The sequence below is a fragment of the Polyodon spathula genome, chromosome 15, assembly GCF_017654505.1.
Source record: "Polyodon spathula isolate WHYD16114869_AA chromosome 15, ASM1765450v1, whole genome shotgun sequence".
NCBI classification, from domain to species: Eukaryota; Metazoa; Chordata; class Actinopteri; order Acipenseriformes; family Polyodontidae; genus Polyodon; species Polyodon spathula.
This window is the reverse complement of record NC_054548.1, coordinates 14,664,561-14,677,399: the sequence shown is the minus strand read 5'-3', so window position 1 is coordinate 14,677,399 and position 12,839 is coordinate 14,664,561. Positions and strand designations below refer to the sequence as shown.

At 36.1% G+C, this 12,839-nt stretch overlaps 1 protein-coding gene across 4 annotated transcripts in view; it reads left to right on the top strand.

Annotated features, from left to right (window-relative positions):
• The first annotated feature begins 1,802 nt into the window (after positions 1 to 1,802).
• Positions 1,803 to 12,839, top strand: part of LOC121327949 (cyclin-dependent kinase-like 5) — an 82,058-nt gene continuing 71,021 nt past the window's right edge. For 3 of the 4 annotated variants that reach the window (XM_041272316.1, XM_041272317.1, XM_041272315.1), the window contains exon 1: positions 1,803 to 1,910. The gene's annotated coding sequence lies outside the window, so the exon portion shown is untranslated. The remainder of the gene's footprint in view (positions 1,911 to 12,839) is intronic. The other variant, XM_041272318.1, reaches the window with a different exon arrangement.

Here is a 12,839-nt window from a genome sequence, read left to right as displayed (position 1 = left end):
CTTGACCCAGAGGTAATAAGGGTCTTGTAAGGGTAAATACTTTGACTTTTATATTTAGTTATCATATGTTGTATTGGTTTTATTTCGAAATACGTAATTCAATGTCATTATAACATAGAATTATGTCTTAAAAATAATGTTTTGGCTGAATTCCAGGATATACCATAAACAACGAAAAGGGGGCAGCAAATTCCTTATACTCAGCGCTCCAGACTGAAACCGTTACTATTCAAGAATGCACTCTTCAATGTTGAAACCAACAGGATCTGAACTAGAACTGGGAATCTCTTTCCTTTCCACTCTCTAGACTATCTAGATAATTAAATATCTGCATTTTTTTCTTTGCTTATTTCGTATAGTTACAGCTTCTTAAATATTAAATCAATACATGTGCGATGAGAAAGAACTAGAGCAAGAAACGTCCCTTTTGATTTAAAAAGTCTTCAAAGCAATCCATAGTCCCCGCAGCTGTCTAAATATGTGTTCACACCAGCATGTGCATTAAACATGATTCCTCGGAAAATGTAAGGTAAAATAGTGACATGTACTGTTACCACCTGACCAGCAGGGGTCTTTAGAGTCGGTTTAGCTGGGGTTAAATGAATTGATACTCGGGTAAAATGCTGGGAACTTTATGGGAACTAGCCATTACCGTTATTCATAAAAAAAAAAAGATGAACAAGAAATAACATGTTTTGTAAAGATTAATACGAGTATGGCTGTGTAGCCAACAACAGAGACAGCATTCAAAGCAAATAATTAGCTTAGTATAATTAGTCAGTTACACTTTTACTGTATTATACAGTCATGATTCAATGCAGATAACCCGAGCAAGCAGAGAACAAGAATGAGGAAAAGTGGACAGTGGACGATGATAGTCATCCAAGTCCAAACCAATTCAAATGTCAAAACGTTTTTAAATAGGGCCAATTGCTTTATTATCACGCCAATCCGTTTGCTTCTACTCTAGTGGAGGCATCACACAGATCAACTATCTATTCTTGTTCAAATACTTTTAAATGAATTGAAATTGAGTGTGACAAAATGAACAAATCAAAGCTCAGTTGATTTGTAAGGTAGAACTTTGACTGTTGCAGAAGCCATTTGGTATTTTAAATATTCATATACAAGCCTGCGTGAAATCACAATTATGGAACCATCATAACTAAAGAAAATAGCTATTCAAAATCTGCTGGAATTCGTGCACGCTCAAAATAATTGTGCGTAATACATGTAACCAAACCGTAATCTAAAACAACAACAACAAGGTGATATATACTATATATATATATATATATATAATATATATATATATATAATATATAAATGTTATAAATATATTATAATATATATATAGGTCGAGATAATTGTCAACTGATTTGTGCAAAACAAGTGTCAAGTAAGGGCTGATTAACTGAACAATTAACTCACCTGTACGCACAAGCATTTTGACGTCATAAAAGGAACTGATTGTTGTGAATAAAAGTGTGGTTTGCTCTGCTTAGTACATCTTTGCCGCCCCCACTCCAGCTCCCCTTTCATAGCGGGGCTCGATGAGACCAGTCAGCTCGTGTTGTTTTGAGAGCACAGTCTGCTGTCACTGTCAGTCTGTTGCTGAGTGCCAATCCTCAACCGAACCCCAGGCATGGGAACCGCTCCTCTCTGACACGCCCATCTGTAAGACTTACCTCTGATTGGGTCACATATCCTGGGGCGTGGGATGACGTGAAAAGATTTGGTTTCTGATTGGTTCATAGACTGACACTCACTGGAGGATATTGCAGTTGCCGGTAGCAGGTGTAGGTTGTCTTGTGAAAGGGGGTTGGGTACTGTGTTGGAGCCGCTCTGCAATGAAAACACGAGCAGTTGAAGGAGAGACAGCAGCCAGTCCATTAATTACTAAGATTTGAGTGAGTATAATAAGTTGTCATCTTTTTAGATGTGCTAAGATCGTGTTATATCGCACAGTTGTGTTATTGGTATCATAAATACACGAACGCCCATACGCAGATTTTTTAGGAGTCAGATCTACCATCAACATTTTTCTCAAGCGATTTTATTTTCAGCTAGGCTGATATATTCAGTTCACTGCCTTTTTGCGGTATGGAATAATAGCACATATGTGTTTGTGTATATAGAGGTGCAAACATGGATAATTTCAGTAATAAATGTGGCCTTAATAAGAAATTATACCAGTAGCGCCGGCACAGCATGATTAACCTCATACTTACTGGTCTGTAAATTATATCTTGATAAGAAAGCTGCACATTGACATTCCGATTCCGAGTTTTCAGTGGGTTGCTGTTGGCAACGTTGACTATATATATATATATATATATATATATATATATATATATATATATATATATATATATATATATATATATATATATAGCGAGTAGCTCGGTAGAGCCAGGGCCCTATATATATATTATATATATATATATATATATATATATATATATATATATATACTAACTCCAGCAAAAAAGGTTCTTTTTATTCCATTTACGTCGGAATTAGAAGTAGGAATGATTAATGCATCATTGGTTACCATTGTTTTTTTTAGCTTTAGTTACTTTAGGTTATGAGGTGCTGCATATGTTCGTTCCAGCCACCCACCATTTAGTATATCTGTCTTGTTTCAGTAGCCAAACTATTATGAAAGTATGCAACGTTTTAATTTCAAGTTTAAAGGTTAGCTTTCTGTCTGCGTTGATTGCTAATTTTCCTATATATATATATATATATATATATATATATATATATATATATATAAAATACATGCATTTTTATATTTGTTTTATTGTTACATGTGGATTAAACAGTATCCTTATGAGAGTGTATCATGCTAGTCACTTCATTTACAACGGTTTTGTGGTAATATAGGTTTTAACAGTAAAACAAATGTTACTGTTAGAGTTAAACAAAAAATGATAATAAATAAATAAAAACTTCATTGGTATTGTTTGAGAAGTACTATGAACCTTTCCAATCAGGTTTCAGTGCATTAATTATTATAATGATATTTGAAACTGTTGAAACTGCAGTTCTAGCAAGGACAGTAGTACAATAAGTAATGAAAACACTTGTTTGCATAGGAGTATTTCAGAATCATGTAGTAAGCTGGCATATTTTTTTTTTATAGCTGTAAATACTTGACTGGAAAGAAGCATCCATCACAGTATTTTATTATTATATGGGACTGTTGCAGAGACATCAGAAGTTGCTTCCAAGAAGTTTAGGGTTAAACCTCCAACCATTTTACGAATGTGCTGTAGGTGTGGAAAAGAAGAAACACCTGAGGCAAATGTGCATGTTACGCATACAACTTGGCAAAGTAGCATACTGTAGGTGCCTGATTTTTTTGCCAGTAGAGATGACATAGCAGTTGCAGTTTTAGACTTTGTGGGTGTCATTATTATGCTTGTTACTGTCATTGCTTAATAAGCTCATTAATTTGAACACAGATTTATTCTAGTATTACTAGAACAAACATATTTTCTAAAGGGGAATACACAGTGGTCTCTTGATAATCTGCAATTATTTTATTTTTTGCTTGCTTGTGCTGTAATAATGTATACATTCCAATCAAGTGAATTATGTCTTTGGGCCAAGGATGGCTCCGGAGAAGTTATTTTGTAATGCAAAGCAGGATCTCCTCTGTTTCAACGTAGATTTTATGTCTAGACAGAGGCTTCACAAACAAACTGGGAGTCAGTACCTCATTTAGAATGGTACAACCACTGAGGGGGATTTATATCTCTGGCTGTACTTGTAAAGCTTTGATTATGATGCTTGTGGTAGTCTAGCTGACAGGCTGCCATTGGCTAATTCTGCAGTTGTGTGTACTACTCTGGTTGGTTTTGGCATTGCAAAGTACTGATTGGCTGGTTTTGGTGGATAATGAAATAAATGTGGACCAATTGTGTCTTTGTTTAGTTTGCTGTCCAATAGATTTGAACTGCACTTTCATTAAGGCAAGTTAAAATGAAAAACGGTAGTCCTGCACAGATTGATTTTTAAGTTTGATTCACATTTGATGCTGTGACGTTCCAGCAGGCATCTACTGTCTGATAGAAGCCTGCTAAAGCTGGAAGCTGATTGGCTGATGTTACTGAATCATTTTCTAAAAAGGAGTAGTTCTATGTTATTAAGCTCTGCCAAGATCAATTGAATAGATCCAATGGTCTCTGATTGGTTAGGCAGGTAAAGGCTTTCAGAACTAGTTGACCTTGTTCGATGAAACCTTGTGTACTTCTCTGCATATTTGCATATTGTTGTGTGCAGAGGATGGTTACTGTGGCCTATTCTTTCATGTTACTAGTACGACTACTAGTACTACTATAACACCTGATTGGATGAGCTATTAATGAAGGTTATGTCTTGGGGAATTATTGGTCTGTTTTTGATTAAACATGTCAGTGTTGATTCTAAGGATGTAAATTGTGGACAGCTACTTTTTTTGTGAACTGTAATGCATTATTTGGGGAGGCAAAGCTCTGGTACTATTTATTAAGAGTGGTAGTGTATATCTGAGGGAGCAGTGTTGGAGGCTGAGGGACTTTAATGGAGCAGAGAAGAATCTTTGCTTTGCTAGTGCTGAAGGTTACCCCAGCAAAGAATCTAATTATAAAAACAACAACAAAACTGCAGCTAATCCAACAAGAATACATTAAAAAATTAATAATCAAAAAAATCTACAAAGGGCAAAATATGGTTAGCTCAAATGAGATCCTCATATACTGTACAGTCCACCACTCTTCAGAACCTAACCATTTGTCGCTGGTCATTCTCCATTAATTTCAGAATCATTATTGCCTTAATGTTATGTCAGAAACTTGAGGTACAGTAGTTGCACAAATATACTTTCCAGAATTCTATACTAATAACATTTTATGAAAAAATAAATAAAAATATAGCAACTTTGTTTACAATATATTTTGACAAAAATGTAACACAATAAACATTGTAGAAGTAGACAGATACAGCATTATATAAAAACATACAGAATCACCTATCAAAAATAATAAATAAAAAAGTAAATGAACCAATAGTTCAACACTTTACAAAACTAAACTTACAATGATTTTCTAGTTTTAGAAGAAACAAAATGTGATACAGTATAAAAGAATAACGGTTGATAATAGCATGCTGCCTGAAGGTTAAATAGAACGGAATAGTAGATTGTTACATCATTAACTATGTAGTAAATAAGGCTGGGGCAATGCCTAATTTTTCCCTATTGATATATCGTTTCCCAAAAATGTCGATGCATCAATTCATCGATGTTATGAAAAAAACGGAGTTGTGGATTACTGTGTAACATTGCTAGTAGAGCTTTAAAAACTGTTATGCATATTAAATTGATTACATCATTTTATGCATATAAAGTTGTAATTAAATATAGTAAATTAGTTTGTTTTTTTTACCTTATTCGTGTTGATTTGTGCCAGCTGGGGGTCAAAACAAAACCACCCCAAATGAAGTTGTTTAAATCCATAACCAGACAGAGTAACAACCAATCAAGAGAAAAAAAAATACCTTTAAAAAAAGTTGTCACTGTCCACTCTGCAGCTTAATGCAAAAAATGATTGCAGATTCCAAATTTGATAAAAGCTTTCCTTGCTTAAACCCTTTACACAAAAGTGATGTACAGGCTTGACTATCAATAGTTGTCAAACGATACTCAGTGTTAGTAGTAAGTGACATCACAAACACATTAATATAGGTCACGTTAAGTAAGTGAGCCGCTCAGAGCAGCTCAGTGAAAGAATCCAGTTAACAGCATGCTCAGTTCCACTCCCCCTGAGCAGCTCAAAGTGCTTTTAGAGTAGATTTCATTGGTGATCTGAATGAAACAATTCTCACTCTGAGCCGCTCAGCCGCTTAATGCACCCAATTGTAGATTTCAATAGAAATAAACAAGTATAGTTACCATGGCATCAAAAATACCTCCACTGTTTGTTTTCAAACATACTTTCCCTTGACAAAGGTTTGTTAAACATGGGTCAGTCCATGTCAGGTCAATCACCCTCAAAACCGAAAGTTCATGGATTTTGATGTTGTTTGGCAGGGATGTTGGTGTCCTAGAGATATAAGATTTCCCCAAACTTCACGTCTGTGGGTCAAATGGTTTATATGTGAGAGGTCAGCAATTTGTGACCCGAAATGGCTCCCTGATCAGACCAAAGACAGAAAAGTACCAGTAACTTTTTTTACATATATTTATTCATAAAATGTTGGTACTTTTGTGCAAAACAAAATGCATACCTTTGTTCAGAATCAATTCAGCTGCAAACCTCTGACATGTCTTCAATTAGTCTTTGCTTTGCACAGTATGATTCGACAGCTGGACAATTTTTGTGTGTATCCTCCTCACCTAGCATTATCTTCAGCGATGTCCACACACCAGCTTCTCACCGGTTGTATGGGCTGCTTTGTTTTTGCAATGTGGAGAGAGTTTTAAGAACATTTGTTTATTTTTTTATTGGGAAATTGAGCAACCTTACCACCACAGCGATACTAACCAAATGGCATGCAGTCAAAGTAGCAAGATTTTTTTTGATGAAATTTCTGATAGGCTTCCTAATAATATAACGCCTCATATTTGTGGTTGAGTTCATTGCATAAAGAATGCGGGGCATTGTTAAAAAAAAAAAGTTTGAATATTCTGAGATTTGCCCCAGCACTAATACAAATACATTTGTATACCCTGTTGAGAGACCGACCTTGGGACCTTTTACAAACCACAGTTTGGGAACCGCTGATCACTTTGAGAGACTGGTGTTACTGTTTCTTTATGAGACTATCAATGTCAGTAGTGATTCTAGTGTGTTTTATAAAATACAAATCTAAAATATATGTTTTATCCATATTTTATTTCCGATACAATAAGGCTTGGGATACATCATGAGTAGTATCGCATGAAAACACACTTTAAAAGATATTAGTAATGCTGGAATGAGTAGTTAAATTGATACTGCAGATTTGCCCCTTGAACACATTTATATTGTAAAAAGTGGTAGAGCAAACCCCCCCCCCCCCCCCCTGTAATCCTGCTGGCCTACAGTATGCTATTGGTTTCACTGTGCTGTGCCAGATGTACTTGGATGTTGGACATGAATATGAGAGCTGTGTGGGGGGTCACATAGATGCTTTCAAATGTGGGTTTTAAAAAGGCACCAGGATGTGTAGACTGAAACAGTAAATGACACAAAGCAAAGACACATGATATTTGAGAGCATCTGTCTTCCTTGAGATATTGTTGCTGCAAGCTGGAGAATATGGGATCATTCTTCAGATACACTGTTCTAGGCATTGATGTGCTATATTTTGTTTGATAAAAAATGAACTAGCAAAGATGTAGTGTTTTGTACTGCTCTAAAACTGCCATCTGACTTGTAGAAGGTGTTATTGTTGCATAATTTGTGAGTCAACAGATACAATACCATTTTCGTAGTTATTTAGGTCAATGTGTATTTCTGTATGTTGAAGGTTTTTTAAAAAAAAAAAATTTATATCTTGCAACCTACATTCTGACACTTACTGTACTGCCGTGTGACTTTATGCTAGTGTAACCTGTTGAGTACAAAAAAGGGCAAGCATCCACAGCACTTTTAGCTATATTTTTGTTATTATTTTAGTTTCTCACCTGAGATGAGGTGTTTTCTAATTTACAATAGAAGATGAAATTGCTTTAGTTTAAAGGACTATGACTGTATGGTGCTTCAGATGCTTTTATCTGAAAGTCAGATATTTTGTACTCTCATTCCAACCTATTTGATCTGATTTCCAACTTCCATTTTATTCATCACTTGATTTATTTCAAATGACTTTTAATCTGTGGAGGGATTTTTAGAAGGTCTTAATTACCAGGAAGATTGACTTGGATATTTAAGAGACTGCTGTATTGCTCACTTGCAGATGGACTTACAGACACAGCTAGTTGTTGTTGTTCGTCATCACCATTTCATAAACTGGCAAGAAATGCAAATTATGGTAATATTATATTCGCAATAAATCTTAAAGGCCTTGTCTTTTAAACACATGTATTGTTGATAGTAAAGAAAATAGATTTAATGTCAAATGCTGCCAATATTGCTAGTCTTTTATTCATCCCTTTTCCCTCATTGGTACAACTTAACCATTGTAATCATTAAATTAAGATAAGAAGCTACTTTTTTTTTTCTAGCACTGTAAACAGCACTGCTTATGTATAATTAATTGCATTTGATATTTATTATTCTCTTGAATATTCCAACTGATTCCTTTCATAGTGTTGCTAATAGGTACACTGACCATTGTTGATAATAAGCTGTGGTTGCCGTTGGTAAATTAAACCTTGGAATTTCCCCTTAGTTATTGACTCACTGCATGACCTTGTGTTAGTTACTTGACCCGCTCTGATGTGATAAGCACAATAAAAGGAAATATTGCATCTCAGTGAGCTGGGATTCCTACTGCAGGGGCTGTTTCTTTGCTGCCAGGCCTGACCCAATTCTGTACCATTTGAAAATATACCCTGCCCTGCATTTGTGCATCAGACTCTATAATAGAGAGGACAAGTGAATCCGGTTTCACTGTATGGAAAATTGAGGTTACGTTAAAAGTTACTAAATCATTCTGACACAGAAAGTTTCTCAATCGAGGACAAGGATGTTTCTGAATTGAGGACAAGATAGTTTCTGAATTTATTTACATATACACACACAGATACACACACATATATATACACGAAGGAAAAGGTTTTTAAAAAATGTACATAAAAGATTAAAAAATATTTTATTTTCTGTGTGTGTGTGTGTGTGTGTGTGTATATATATATATATATATATATATATATATATATATATATATATATATATATATATATATATATATATATATATATATACAGTGCCTATGGAAAGTCTACACCCCCTTGAACTTTTTTCTCATTTTGTTGTGACAATGCCACAGAGTTTCATGCATTTAAATGAGGATTTTTTTCCGCTTATCTACACACCATACTTTGCACTGTTAAGGGGAAAAAAGTTTTTATTGAGAAAAAAATTATATACTAAAAATACAAAACTGAAAAATCATAATTGGATAAGTCTCCACTAATAATACTTGGTGGAAACACCTTTTGGCAGCAATTACAGCTGAGATGGACAGCAATCTTCAAATTTTCGATTGGATTTAGGTCGGTGCTCTGACTGGGCCATTCAAGAACATTTACATTTTTGTTCCTTAGCGACTCCAGTGTAGCTTTGGCTGTGTGCTTTGGGTTGTTGTCATGCTGAAAGGTGAACCTCCATCCCAGTTTCAGCTTTCTTGCACAGGGAAGAAGGTTTTCCTCAAAGACTTCTCTGTACTTTGCTCCATTCATTTTCCCTTATATCCTGACAAGTGCCCCAGTCCCTCCCGATGAGAAACATCCCCATAACATGATGCTGCCACCACGTGCTTCACAGTAGGGATGGTGTTCTTTGGGTGATGTGTTGTGTTGGGTTTGCGCCAAACATAACGCTTTTCATTTAGGCCAAAAAGTTGCATTTCAGTTTCGTTGGACCACAAAACTTTTTGTGACATGGCTACAGAATCTCCTGAGTGTTTTTTGGCATACTTCAAACAGGATTCAAGGTGGGCTTTCTTGAGTAATGGCTTCCTTCTTGCCATCCTACCATACAGGCCAGATTTGTGGAGTGCTTGGGATATTGTTGTCACATGCACACTTTGACCAGTCTTGGCCATAAAAGCCTGTAGCTCTTGCAAAGTTGCCATTGGCCTCTTGGTAGCCTCTCTGATCAGTCTCCTTCTTGTCTTGGTCATCCAGTTTGGAGGGACTGCCTGATCTAGGCAGGGTCTTGATGGTGCCATACGCCTTCCACTTCTTAATAATCGTCTTGACCGTGCTCCAAGGGATATTCAAGGCCTTTGATTTTTTTTTTATACCCATCCCCTGATGTGTGCCTTTCAACAGCTTTGTCCCGGAGTTCTTTTGAAAACGCCTTTGTGATCATGGTTGAGTCTTTGAACCTACAGGAACTGCTGAATTTAACACAGGCCACTTAACTTGGTGTGTGATTTTGAAGGTGATTGGTTACACCTGAGCTAATTTAGGATTGCTATTATAAGACACTTATCCAACCAGGCTATTTCAGTTTTTATTTTTAATTAATTTTCTACAAATTTCTAGAATATTTTTTTCACTTGGAAGTTGTAGATAATTAAAAAAACACAAAACAAAAAAAAAAAAAAAAACAATTTAAATGTATTTTAATTCGAGGCTATAAGGCAACAAAAGGGGAAAATTGTGAAAGGGGGTGTAGATTTTCTATAGGCATTAAGAGTGGAAAATTGCACAAACCTTTTTCGGGTCAACAAGTTAGTCCCTTTTAGGACGAATTAATAGTTTTCAATTGAGAATATGAGAATAGTTTCAATTGAGAGAATACTCAGATAATGACAGTAATTCTTTTGTCAGAAAAGGGAAAAAGTTTGGGTCTAAAACAGTGGGTGCATATACACTGATAAAAGCTACTTTTGTATGTTGTACAGATGTAAGCCAATTTTCCTGATTTCATTACTGACCTTTTCTATATTCAAATGGAGACTACGTCCGATGAGAATAATAACTTCCTTTGCCTTCGAACCATTACTAGATGTAGCAGCGACTTTATAAAATATATTTTGTAATCTGAGAACGTCTGCTGCCTGCAAATGTGAATCTTGTAAAAATGCCAAATCCACATTTTTTTCTGCGTAAAAAATTTAGACAGTGTTTTATTTGGGCTGTTTAAACTTATCAAATTCCAGGATATGGTTGATAACTTAAACATTATCAAAAACTAGACCAGGAATTGTACAGAAAAAAGTCAAATATTTTCCCTGGGGGTCGGAATTCTAGCCTAATGGAGACACAGTGCTATCAACTGATCGAAAGTGGGTTGTCTGTATTCAGTACATTTAACATATGTTAACTTTAGGAAAATAAACCATGTTCTGCAGAACAAACAATTTTTTCTGAGGCCCATTCCCCCTTCCCCCCTAGTCTCTATACTGCCCCCCCAGTCAGTGACACGTGGCAGCCACATAACACAGTCCTTAGTCCCCAAATCTCACCCCCATCCCTTCAATACTAATGTAAAATTTAAAAGTACAGCATTATCAGGTTATTTAAAACAATATAATGATTCTATTACCCTCTTTTCTAGTTACATCCCAATCATCATGAACAGATGGCAGTTCTGCATACATTTTCACCTAGAACCTCCTTATATCAAAAAACATTTGCACATATAAAGGATTATAGAAGAAAATAGATTATTTATCAGTCCATTCGAGTTGCATATGTGGCGCATTGATCACAAGGACATTTGAAAGCAAAGGATTATTTGAACTCAGTCCGAGACTCCAACACAGAGGTGCCAGGCCAAATAACTAAAAAATAGGCCTTTTTCAACTGAACAGTATCTGTGCCCACATCCAGGCAGTCCAAAAAATTCAGTTTGTGTCCTCCATCTAAACTATTGTGTCTTGGGTCCCCTTGTCCCGTAGTAAAGTGAGCCATATTCTGCTGGAACCGTGATGGGAATTATTGATTTCTCTCCAAAAATGTTCTGCCTCAATAACCAATGGAAAAGAGAGACATTCTCCTTTATAAGAAACTCATAGGGTAGCTGGATAAATTAAAAAGGAAGTGACACCCAGCGTTTGCAGCTCTCTCTGAACTCCAGCGTAAGCCTGTGTGCAGTAGCTGTGCTCTAATCAAAAAAATCTGAGTTCTAGCAGTGTCTTGAATAGGACTATTTTCTCTGCCTGTGTAATAGCCTAACAATCTTTGTACCGGGGAACCTTAAAGATCATGGCATGTGTTACTGCAGAACCTTTCAAGTTATCACTGTACATTCTGTGTGCACATTCGATCGGTATTGGGTTGCTTGCATGTGAGGGGATCCATTTAGGACGCATTTTTGCAGAAAGCAAAATGCCAGCCCACAGCTTCTGATGTTGTTGTGTCTGGATCTGTCTTCGAGATCAGCTATTTTGAGATGTAGTTTGTCTCTCTCAGAAGTGCAGTGCCCAATATCACGCTTCACTGCTGTCGTCTTTGTTTGTAGGTCGTCCACCTTATAATTAGCCCTCGAACTGGAATCCATGTCTGTTCTTAGAGATTGTATCATTTCTCTGGTTTCCTTAAGTGAAACTTTCACTCCTTCCATCGCACCGTTCACGGCCTTAGAGACCACTGCCTTGATGTATTCTCGTTGCTTGGTCAGCGCTTAGGAAATGGTGTTTGCGATGCCTCCTGAGGGATTTAGCGAAGATAGTCTAAAACGTTTCTTAGCGGGGGTTGAAGCCAGCGAAGCCGGGTTTTTTTTTTTTTTTATGCTCTGACATTGTGATAGCAAGGAAAATAGAAAAATCGTCAAAAAAATAAAAAAAGTAAGTATAACCTTGAAATTCATCAAAAAGTAAGGGCTGGGTTGGGAGCTCTAGTTCTCTTCGGCCGTTGAGTGTGTAGGTCACATGATCTCCTCACTGCTGCTTTTCTAATGACACTCTTTGGTTAGTGCTCTTTTATTTTTGTTGTTTTGAAATGGTTGAAGTGTTATGTAGTTTTAAATAAATAAGTACAGTAACCGTATTACATTGCAAACTTTTGACCTCCCCTCATAACTTGAAATAAGTTTAGCTTAAAAACATGTGTTCTGGAAAAGGTAGCTCTGGGGGTAATAGGAAAGGTATTGATGTTTGTAACAAAATGGAAGAGTAATTAATTATGTTACTTACAGTAGGATTGTTATTGCATGTGAGCTGTTGGTAGAAATTATCGGAAGTTGCCTTGGCTT